We start from the raw sequence: 10,396 nt of genomic DNA on the forward strand, positions 1-10,396 counted from the left end.
TTACAAAATTCGCTTTTTTTAATTTTAATTTTCACAAGTATTCAAATTTGAATTTTTAACATTTAAAATTTCAATTTTCTTCGATATGCAACTATAAACTATCGACAGTAAAATTTTTTTAATTGAGTTTATAACAGCTAATAATTCAACTGTTAAAATGTTTATTTCATAAATATTCATGTAAATTAATACCAATATAGTATATTTAACTCTTTTGTAAAATAAGAAATACCCTTTCTTTCTTGAGATTTTAATTTTCTTAATGCAATGTTATTTAATAATTATTATCAAACAGTACAGTTTTCAATTTTTTAAAAATATTTAACAGTTTTATTTTCTTTTGTTGAAATTTTAGTTTTAAATTATCTTCTATATTTCTCTATTTTATTTTTTTGTTTTTCAACAGTTAAAAATGCATTTTTGAATTGTTGAAATGTTTTTTATTAAATTCTGATGTAAGATTGTGTAAATGTAACGTTTTCAATCATTGTTTTTAAAAAATCGCTTTCTTCTTGAATTTTTAACTAATAAAAACTAAAATTTTGAAAACTGAGTTTTCAATCGTTGAAAATTCCATTAATTTACTTATATTTTCAACAGCTGAAATTTAGTTTTTAATTGTTATTAATATTTAACTTTGAATTTTCTTTATGTTTCAACAGTTGGAAAATCATCTTTTAAATGTTATTTCCAAATTTTAAAACTCGTTTTTAATACAAAATTCGCTTTTTCTTTTTTAAAAAGTTCCATTTTGAATATTTAAAAATTCAATTTTAAATTTTCCAAAGTTGAATATTCAATTATTAGTTTTTTTCAATACTTAACAGTTGGATTCATGTAAAATCATGTCAAATTCTGTTAATATAACATTTTAAGTACTGAAAAAAAATCATTAGCTTTTTTCTTAAATTTTCAACTCATAAAAATTAAAATTTGGAAAATTGCCTTTATAGCCCTTAAAAATTTAATTTTAAATTGCATTAAATTTTTAATAGTTAAAAATTCAATTTGAAAATTCACTCATTCAATTTTAAAATGACAAAAATTCAATTTTTAATTGTTGAAATGTTCATTTATGAAAAAATTCTTTTTAATAAAATGTTTATTTAATTCATTGTTATGTAAAATTATCCGTAAATGTAACCTTTAATACTTGTTTTTAATAAAAAATTCGCTTTTTTCCTCATTTTTTAATTTTAAAAAATTAGAGAAAATAGACAATTGCTATTTCAAATTAATTTTAAAAAATTGTTTAATCGAATAAATTTGAGTGTCAAATAATGGAAATATCATATATTTAATAAGCATTTCTCATTTTTCTTGAACGTCCGCTTTTCTTAAATATCTAAAAGTTGAATTTTGAAGGTTTAAAAATTCAATAACAAAATGTTCTTCAATAGTGTACAATTGAATTTGTAATTCAATTTTCTTCTAATTTTAAAATTCCAATTTTTAATTTTTTTTGTACAATCAGCAATTTAATTTTTTCGATTTCCATTAGCAAACAGTTCAATTTTCAATATTCTTAAATTCAATCTGTTTAAATATTTATTTATTCAATTCTAATATAAAATTGAGTAAATATGACTTTGTTAAAACTTGTTTTTAAAACAAAATTCGCATTAAAAACAAATTTTCAAAATGTTACATCTACATAAATTTTCAATTAGATTCAAATAAGCAAACAAAAAAAATGTAACCATAAGAATTTCTTAATGCGTAAACATTTTCTGATTTGAAAATTGGAAAAATTTAATTTGTTTGGAATTGAAGAAAATGGAAAACTGAATTATACCGTTAAACATTTACTTTTGAATTTGCTTCTATATATAAAAAATTGATTTTTTTTTAATATTAAAAGATTCAATTTTTATTTAAGAAAATTGAAAAATGATGTAAAATGATGCAAATATTATATTTTCAACACTTGTTTTAAACAAAAAATTCGCTTTTTTCTTAAAATTTTAATTTTTAATATTCAAACATGCAATGTTCAACGTTCTTCAATGTTTAACAGTTCAATTATATAATTAAATATAATATTATATAATTTAAAATTCAACACTTAAAATTTTAATTTTCTTTAGGATCCAACAATTAAATGTTGTAAATTTAAAATTTAAAATTAAAAATTTTTTTACAATGTTTAACAAATTAATTTGTTCAATTTTAAGCGGACAAAAATTCAATTTTCAATTGCTGAAATGTTTATTTATTGAAACATTATTTTTATTATAATGTTTATTTGAATAATTTGATTTGATTTTTAATTCTAGAAAATGAGATAAAATAGACTATTGGATTTTTAAATTAACTAAAATTTTTTGTTAATCAAATAAATTTAAGTGTTAAATAATGCTAGCATAAAATGTTTAATACAATATTCGCTTTCTTCTTGAACATTTATTTTTCTTAAATATTTAAAAGTTGAACCTTAAATGTTTAAAAATGCAAATGTAAACATTTTCAAAACTAGTTTTTAAAAATGAAATTTTGACTTTTTATTCTTCAATTTGTTTGAAATTAAGGAAAATTGAAAATTAAATTATACCGTTGAACATTTAATTTCTTTCTATATTTAAGAATTAAATTTTTTCGAAAAATATTGAAAAATTCCATTTTCAATTGTTATTTTACAAAATTGAAAACGGAATTATTAAATGGTCAAAATTCAACTTTTTTATGTTTACAAAAAATAAAGACTAAGGGTAAAAACGAATTTTTTATTTTAAAAAAGTATTAAAAATATGATATTTGTATCATTTTACATAAATTTTTTAAAAATTTATTTATTAGATTTTCAACTCTTGAATAATGAACAAAAATGAAAATTGATTTTTCAACTGGTAAGCACCAAGAAAATTAAAACATAAATTAATTAATATTTTAATCCATGACAAAAAAAGTATGAAAAATTTCGATTTTTTTTTAAAACGGGTCTTTACTATATTCAAATTGAATAAATTTTAATTTAAAGCTCTTATCATTTTACGATTTTAAATGTTATTCTTAAATCAAAAATTCAAGTCATTCAAGTCATTCAAAACCTTAAAATAAATTTTTTTCAGATTTATGTTTTAAAAATTGATTGATTTCAAATTTCTGATCCACAGATTTAAATAATTTTAAAAATTAATTATAATGATTGAAAATTAACAATTAGTGAATTGGATAATTCAAAAGTTTCTCTCATTAAAAAAAAAGTTGAACATAAAAAGATTCAACTTATTAAGATAAAAAGACACTTTCAAAATTCAAACTCTCTCAAACTGTTTGTTTAAGTTTATAAATTTTTCTATAGAAAAGAAATAAAAAAGAGACAAAGCAAGTAAAATTTGGAGAATTTCTATTTCATGTATAAATAGCAAAATGTATTTAATTAAATATTTAATAAAAAATATGATACAAAAATATTTTCTTACTAACATAATTTTTTAATTAATTTTTATGAAAATTAATATATAAATGTTGCTATTTTTAACATTTCTTTCTCTATAAAATTCCCGTTTTTTCCTGAAAATTTTAAGCAGTTCAAATTTAAAGAAAAAAGAGTATTCTGCATTTAAAACAAATATCCAAAATGTTACATTCACATGCAATTTTCGATAAGTATCAATTAAATAAAAAAAAATTTTCACCAAAAGAAATTTTTGATGAATAAAGATTTCAGCAGTTGAAAATTAAAAAAAAATTGTTTAAAAGAATTCAAAAAGAAAATTTTAAATGGTCAAAATCCAACTTTGGAATCTTTAAGAAAAACAAAAGATTAAGGAAAAAGCGAATTTTGAATTCAAACAAAAGTATTACAGATAATATGTTTGCATCATTTTACATGAATTTTTTAAAATTTTATCAGTTCAGTTTCCAATCCTTGAATAACGAAGAGAATAAAAAATTGAGAGTTTAATTATCAAATATTTTAATCCACAAAGCAAAATTTTTGAAAAATGTAACATTTTTCAAAAACAGATCTTACAACATTCACAATAAATTGTTGTTAATTTAAAGATCTTAACATTATACGATTTAAAATTTTATTCTTAAATTAAAAATTCAAGTCATTCAATTCATTCAAAACCTTAAAATAGATTTTATTTCAAATTTATGTTTTAAAAATTGAATAATTAAAAATTTTTGATCCACAGATTTAAATAATTTTAATAATTATAATTATTGAAAATTAAAAAATAATAAATTGGATAATTCAAAAGTTTCTCTGATTAAAAAAAAAGTTGAACATAAACAGAATCAACTTATTCAGATAAAAAAAAACTTATTCAAAATTCAAACTTTTTCAAACTGTATTTTAAAATTTATTAACTTTTTTTAATAAAAAATAAATAAAAAAGAGGCACAGGAAATAAACTTTGGAGCATTTCTATTTCATGCATAAATAGCAAAATGTATTTAATTAAATATTTAATAAACAATATGATACAAAAAACATTTTCTTACTGACATAATTATTTAATTAATTCTTATGAAAGTTGATATATCAATGTTGCTATTTTCAACATTTCTTTTTCTGTACAATGCTCGCTTTTTCCTGAAATTTTCAGAAGTTCAAAATTATAGAAAAAAAGAGAATTCTGCATTGATAACAAATATTCGAAATGTTACATTCAGATGTAATTTGCGATAAGTATAAATTAAATAAAAAAAAAACATTTTCAACAAAAGAAATTCTTGATGAAAATTTGAAGAAATTTTTTAAATGGTCAAAATCCAACTTTGGAATGTTTAAGAAAAACAAAAGATTAAGGCAAAAGCGAATTTTGTATTTAAGCAGAAGTATTACAGATAATATATTTGCATCATTTTATATGAATTTTTTTAAAAATTTTATCAGTTCAGTTTCCAATCCTTGAATAATGAAGAAAACAAAAAATTGAAATTTTAATTGTTGCATTTTATAAACTGAAAATTTTATTCAATTATCAAATATTTTAATCCACAAAGCAAAATTTTGGAAAAATTTAATATTTTTTAAAAACGGATCTTACAATATTCACATTAAATTGTTTTTAATTTAAAGTTCTTAACATTATACGATTAAAAATTTTATTATTAAATTGAAAATTCAAGTCATTCAAAGCCTAGAAATAAATTTTTTTTCAGATTTATGTTTTAAAAATTGATTAATTAAAAATTTTTCATCCACAGATTTAAATAATTTAAATAATTATAATTATAATTATAATGATTGCAAATTAAAAATCAATTAATTCTAGCATTAAAAAGTTTATCTATTAAAAATAGTTTAAAATAAAAAGACTCAACTTTTACAGATAAAAATACCTTTTTCAAACTTCAAACTTTAAAAAAAAATTTATTTATTTTTTTTATAGAAAAGAAATAAAAAAAGAGACAAAGGAAATAAACTTCGGAGACTTTCTATTTCGTGTATAAATAGCAAAATGTATTTAATTAAATATTTCATAAAAAATATGATACAAAAAATAGTTTCTTACAATTAATGCAGTATCTCGCTAATTAAGGCACTATTTACAATTTGATCAAAACATTTGATCATGGATGATAAATCAACGAAAAATCGTTGTTCGTAAAGGCATCAACAATCACTTTTTAATATTTAAATACAATCGAAGCCCCACTTTTCGTATACTAATTTCTAAGAATTTTTAACACTTCAATGATAATTATCTGAATTTATATTCTAGGAATCAAAATTGGATTTATAAATAATTTTCATTTCAAGATTGTCGTCAAAATGTTAAAAATCTTTCAAAAACACATTCTCTCTTAAAAGTAACTTTTGCACAAAAAGAATTTACTCCTAATTTTAGGACAAACGAAGGAAAGTTGATAGACTTTTTACAATTTACAAATAGCGTAGAAAATTTATAATCCTAAATTAAAATCTCATTAATTTAAATTAAGGAGAACCTTCCTAGAGTGGATAAATATTAATTAAAAACTGAAAGAAAATTTAATTTTAATTTTTAATTATAAAAAAGTACAGTATCTTTACTATTAATCAAATTGAAATTCATTTTTTTTGTAATTAATAATGATTCACTTTAGGTTGCATTATCCACTGTAGGGGGGAGTTTCTCCCTAAATTAAAAATCAGTATTTACAAAAATTCTTAAGTATTTTATTGCTTTCTCTGAAACTGAGGCGATTGAAAAATATCAGTTTCGGAGAAATTTATTTTCAGGAGATTATTTTAGCTTGGAATTTATATTTTGAGACATTTTTTTCTTGAAATTTTGCCAAAAAGGCTCGTCCTTCATTCTATGGAATTTTTTTATATAAATAGAAAAAAGAGTTAGTCCCCGATCTAAAATATATTTTGCTTTGAGCAATCCTTTAAAACATTCCTTCCAAAATATAATAAAAATACTTTCTAGTTTAAATAAAAAATTTCGATACTATAGATTTTTATCCAGAAAAGAGTTTATTTCTGGATTTAAATTAATTTCTAATTTGGAATAATGCCCTTTCACTCTAATTAACATTTCAAAATAGACTAGTTTATAAATATCTTGTCAAAAGTTTATTATTATTTTCACACAGTAAAAACATATCTTTGGAAAAATTTCAAAATATTATTTCCTAAAGTCTGGAAATTGTGGTCTCAAGAACCAGTTTTCTAAGGCACTCAAAGACACTTTGAATTTGCTTAATATTTAGTAATCACTATCGATTGGGCGGTTTCGAGGTCTTCCAAGTTTCAGAAAATGAAGAACTGAAATTTTAATAAATAGAGGTTTATTGCATTTTTATCTGAGTGAATGGAATTTTTTTTCACAAAGTTAAATAAATAAGAAATTGTAAATTTCAGTCCTGTCTTTCCTTTCACTTCCGGAAGACTTGAAATACTGGTAATATAAAATTGCAGATCAAAATAATCCTTGTTCCTTCATAATTTATTTTCTTCTCTTTCCAGCGAATCCTTCTCTTGAAATGTCTCCTGAGTTCCAATTCTGAAACAAAGAAAAAAAATTATCAGTTAAAAAAATATCTATTTGAAAAAATATATCCTATTTAATTATTAAAAATTGGTTTTTAATTAATTTAAATGAATACATTTTCTACCAAAAAGAGCATTTTTTAACAAAATACATAAACTCCCAAACAAATTGAACCAAACGTTTAACCAAAATTTAACCAAAAATAATGCCTATCTTCAATTGAATTACTTGAATTTTTGACATAAAAGATTAATTTCTGCTAAAAAATGTAAATATTTAACTAAATACATGAATTTTCAACCAAGAAATATAATTTTTTTAAATAATTACATTTTTAAACGAGAGAGAAATTATTTTCAATTAAAATCAATGAAATAAAAACGAAATGATTAATTTTCAACCGAAAAAATTGATTTCCACTGAAAAGAACAAATTTTTAACTAAAAAATATTTTCTTTTTAATCAAAAATTAAATAGTTAAATATAACTAACAAAAAGATGAATTTTTAATAAAAATTATGATTCTTTAACCATTAAAATATTTCAAGAACAAATGATTTTCTTTTAAATCAAAAATAGTTGAATTTAATCCAAAAAAGACGACTTTTCAACATAGATTAAATTTGGAACTAACCAAAATTTTTTAATCTAGAGAGAAAAATAATTGCAAACAAACTGTTAAATTTTGAAGTGGAAAGAATAAAATTTTATCGAAAAGAATAAATTTTCAAAAAAATACATGAATTTTCAAACAAAAACTTATCAGTTTTGAAACCAATAATATCATAATTAAATTTCCAGTTAACAAAAATATAATTTAAATAAACAATAAACGAATGTTTAACAAAATAGTTAATTAAATTAATATGTAGATACTTTTACAAATAAAAAATCATTATTATTCAATTTCATATCGCATCATTTTAACTTGAGCCTGCTCTCCAAAAACTCTGTAATAACAAAATTAAAAAATTGTATTATAACTATTTTTCAATATTGAATTGTAATTTTCAGATTTAAAGATTTTAAACTATGTCAAAAAAGAATTTGAAAGACTTAAAACAATTTTTTTTAATTTTTTCCGTTTAAAAAAAATATTAGAAAAACTTTTATTTTTTAGATTTAAAAAGATTTCAAGCCATTAAAAAATGAAGATTTCTCAAGAATCTGAGACTCAATTTTGAATTGTTTTAAAGATCTTCAGAAAAATTAAAATTGAATTATCTATTTTTATAAATTAATTTAAAGAACATGTTTTTAAAAACAATTTTACACATTTTAAATGATTTCCTAATATTTTCTAATATTTAATATAAACATTATTGTCCCAGTTTTAAAAAGAAGCCAAATAAATTTTAAACTAAAAATAATTTCAACCATTTTTTAAAAATTTAGATTTTTGATGATTTGGAACTAAAATTTTAGACGCTTTGTAAAATTATTTAAAAGTTTCAAGAGGATACAACTTTTTTTTTATTTTGCAGAATTTTGTAGAGTTTTAGAAAAAACTCGAATTTAGAAAGTTTTTTCAAAATGTGAAAGATTTTGAAAAAATGCAAATAAAATGTAGATTTTTCAAAATTTTGAAATAAAATTTTGCGATTTTTTCAAAATATTGAAAAGATTCAAGACGATAATAACTATTTCTTAAGATTTCTAGGAATCTTTAGAATGATTTCTTATTTTTTAAAAATAATTTCCAGAGAATATTTTAAAATGTTTTGAAAAATTATGAAAGATTTCAAAAAATTACCAAAAACCAATCCGGAAGATCTAAAGACATTTAAAAAGTTGTTTTTTTGACATCTAAAATTAAAAAAAAAAAATTTAATTTTCTCAAGGAACTAAAGAAAATTGTAAATGCATACAATCTTACAGCAAATAAACAGAGAAGGTTAAAAAAAATTAAGTAATATTTTTATTTCTTTACTATAAAATCTTTTTTGGATCAACTCAATGAAAATAATAACCGAAATGATAAAAATATAAAAAACTCCCTCTTTTAATACAGACAAAATTATTATGAATCAAAAGTATCTTTCTTCTATTTCAGCAACAAATTGAATACCAAAATTGCCTATCTACCAAATTAATAAAAATATTTAAAATAATAAAATTATACCTTCTGCTTTAGAAAAAAGTTAATTAATCAAAATGTAAAACTTCCAAAAATTAACCTTTTAATTTAAAAACAAATTAAATGTTGAAATTTCCTAGATTTTAGTTGAATAAAAATGTTAGAAATGCAAAAATTTGTCTTTGATTTCTGAAAAAAATTGAAACCAAAAATTCCTTCCTTTCAAATCAATGCAAATTTAAAATATAAATAATATCCCCTTTCAATTCAGAGAAATAGTTAAAAAATTAAAATTAAAATATTGATCAATATGCTTAAGATATAAAAAAACAGCCTTCTTCAATAACGAAAAAAATTTCTTTATTAACTCAATAAAGAAGTTTCAAATTTCCTTTTTTAGTCTAGGCAAAAGATTTTAAAATACATAATTTTACATTAGAGAGATTATACTTTTTTTAAGTTAAACCACTAAAAGTTTGATAAATTGATAAATTAAATTTGTTTATTTGAAATAGGTTTAATTCAGAAGAATTCTAATATTTTAATTTTGTAGATATTTAATACTAAATAAAAAAATATTTTAGTTTTTGAACTTTTAATTTTAATAAAATTTAAAAATGATTGTTAACTGAGAAAATACAAAAAAGATCCTTTATCAGAGAATTTTTTCTCTTTTAGAGAATAAATCTAACAATAAATATTATATTTAAAATAATTTAGATGTTTTCAGATATCTTTAAAACACCTGATATTTCAAAATTTGTTATTATGAATCTGTAAGTTGTTTATTTTTTTAACATTAGGTAATAAAAAGGGTTAATAATAGAACACACTTAGTCAAAAACTGTATTTCTACCCTTCATTTATATTTTAAGAAAAGACAAGAGAAAAAAATTCAATAAATTATATTAATTAATAAACTTTGTCAAAAAAAAGGGGTTTTGAAGGTAGTTTTAAGCTTGGAAATACATCGTCACTTTCACGCCTGTTAATAAAATTTAAAATTGCAAAGAGCGTGTAATGACCTGAATTTAGGGACAGGTTTCTAACCGAAAAAATGAAAAAAAAATTTTTTGCATGTCCTGGAAAGCCGTTGAAATGCAAGGAGGGAGGGAAGGAAGTTAGGAACTTGTGATATTTTTCTACTATACATGATGTCTACTCTATCGGTCCTATACTCAATCCTGAAGATTGAGCGAGCCCCTTAGGACCTTAGGTCTTAGGAGGGAAGAGGATATACTTTTTGTAAGCACTGGGCCCCATTGTTGCTCGTCCCATTGTCAAAATTCCTGCACACGGGATCCCTACCTGGATCGGGAAAAATTAAATTCGGGATGGGCCGTCGAATTCGCAGGTTTTACCATCGTGGGAAAAAAGACGT

The 10,396-nt window shown here is 20.5% G+C and overlaps 1 protein-coding gene across 1 annotated transcript in view; it reads right to left on the bottom strand.

Annotated features, from left to right (window-relative positions):
* Positions 1–6,007: 6,007 nt before the first annotated feature.
* LOC117173292 overlaps positions 6,008–10,396 on the bottom strand; it is a 27,376-nt gene continuing 22,987 nt past the window's right edge. The window contains exon 3 of the mRNA XM_033361773.1: positions 6,008–6,950. The gene's annotated coding sequence lies outside the window, so the exon portion shown is untranslated. The remainder of the gene's footprint in view (positions 6,951–10,396) is intronic.

This window comes from Belonocnema kinseyi, chromosome 5 (assembly GCF_010883055.1).
Source record: "Belonocnema kinseyi isolate 2016_QV_RU_SX_M_011 chromosome 5, B_treatae_v1, whole genome shotgun sequence".
Lineage (NCBI taxonomy): Eukaryota > Metazoa > Arthropoda > Insecta > Hymenoptera > Cynipidae > Belonocnema > Belonocnema kinseyi.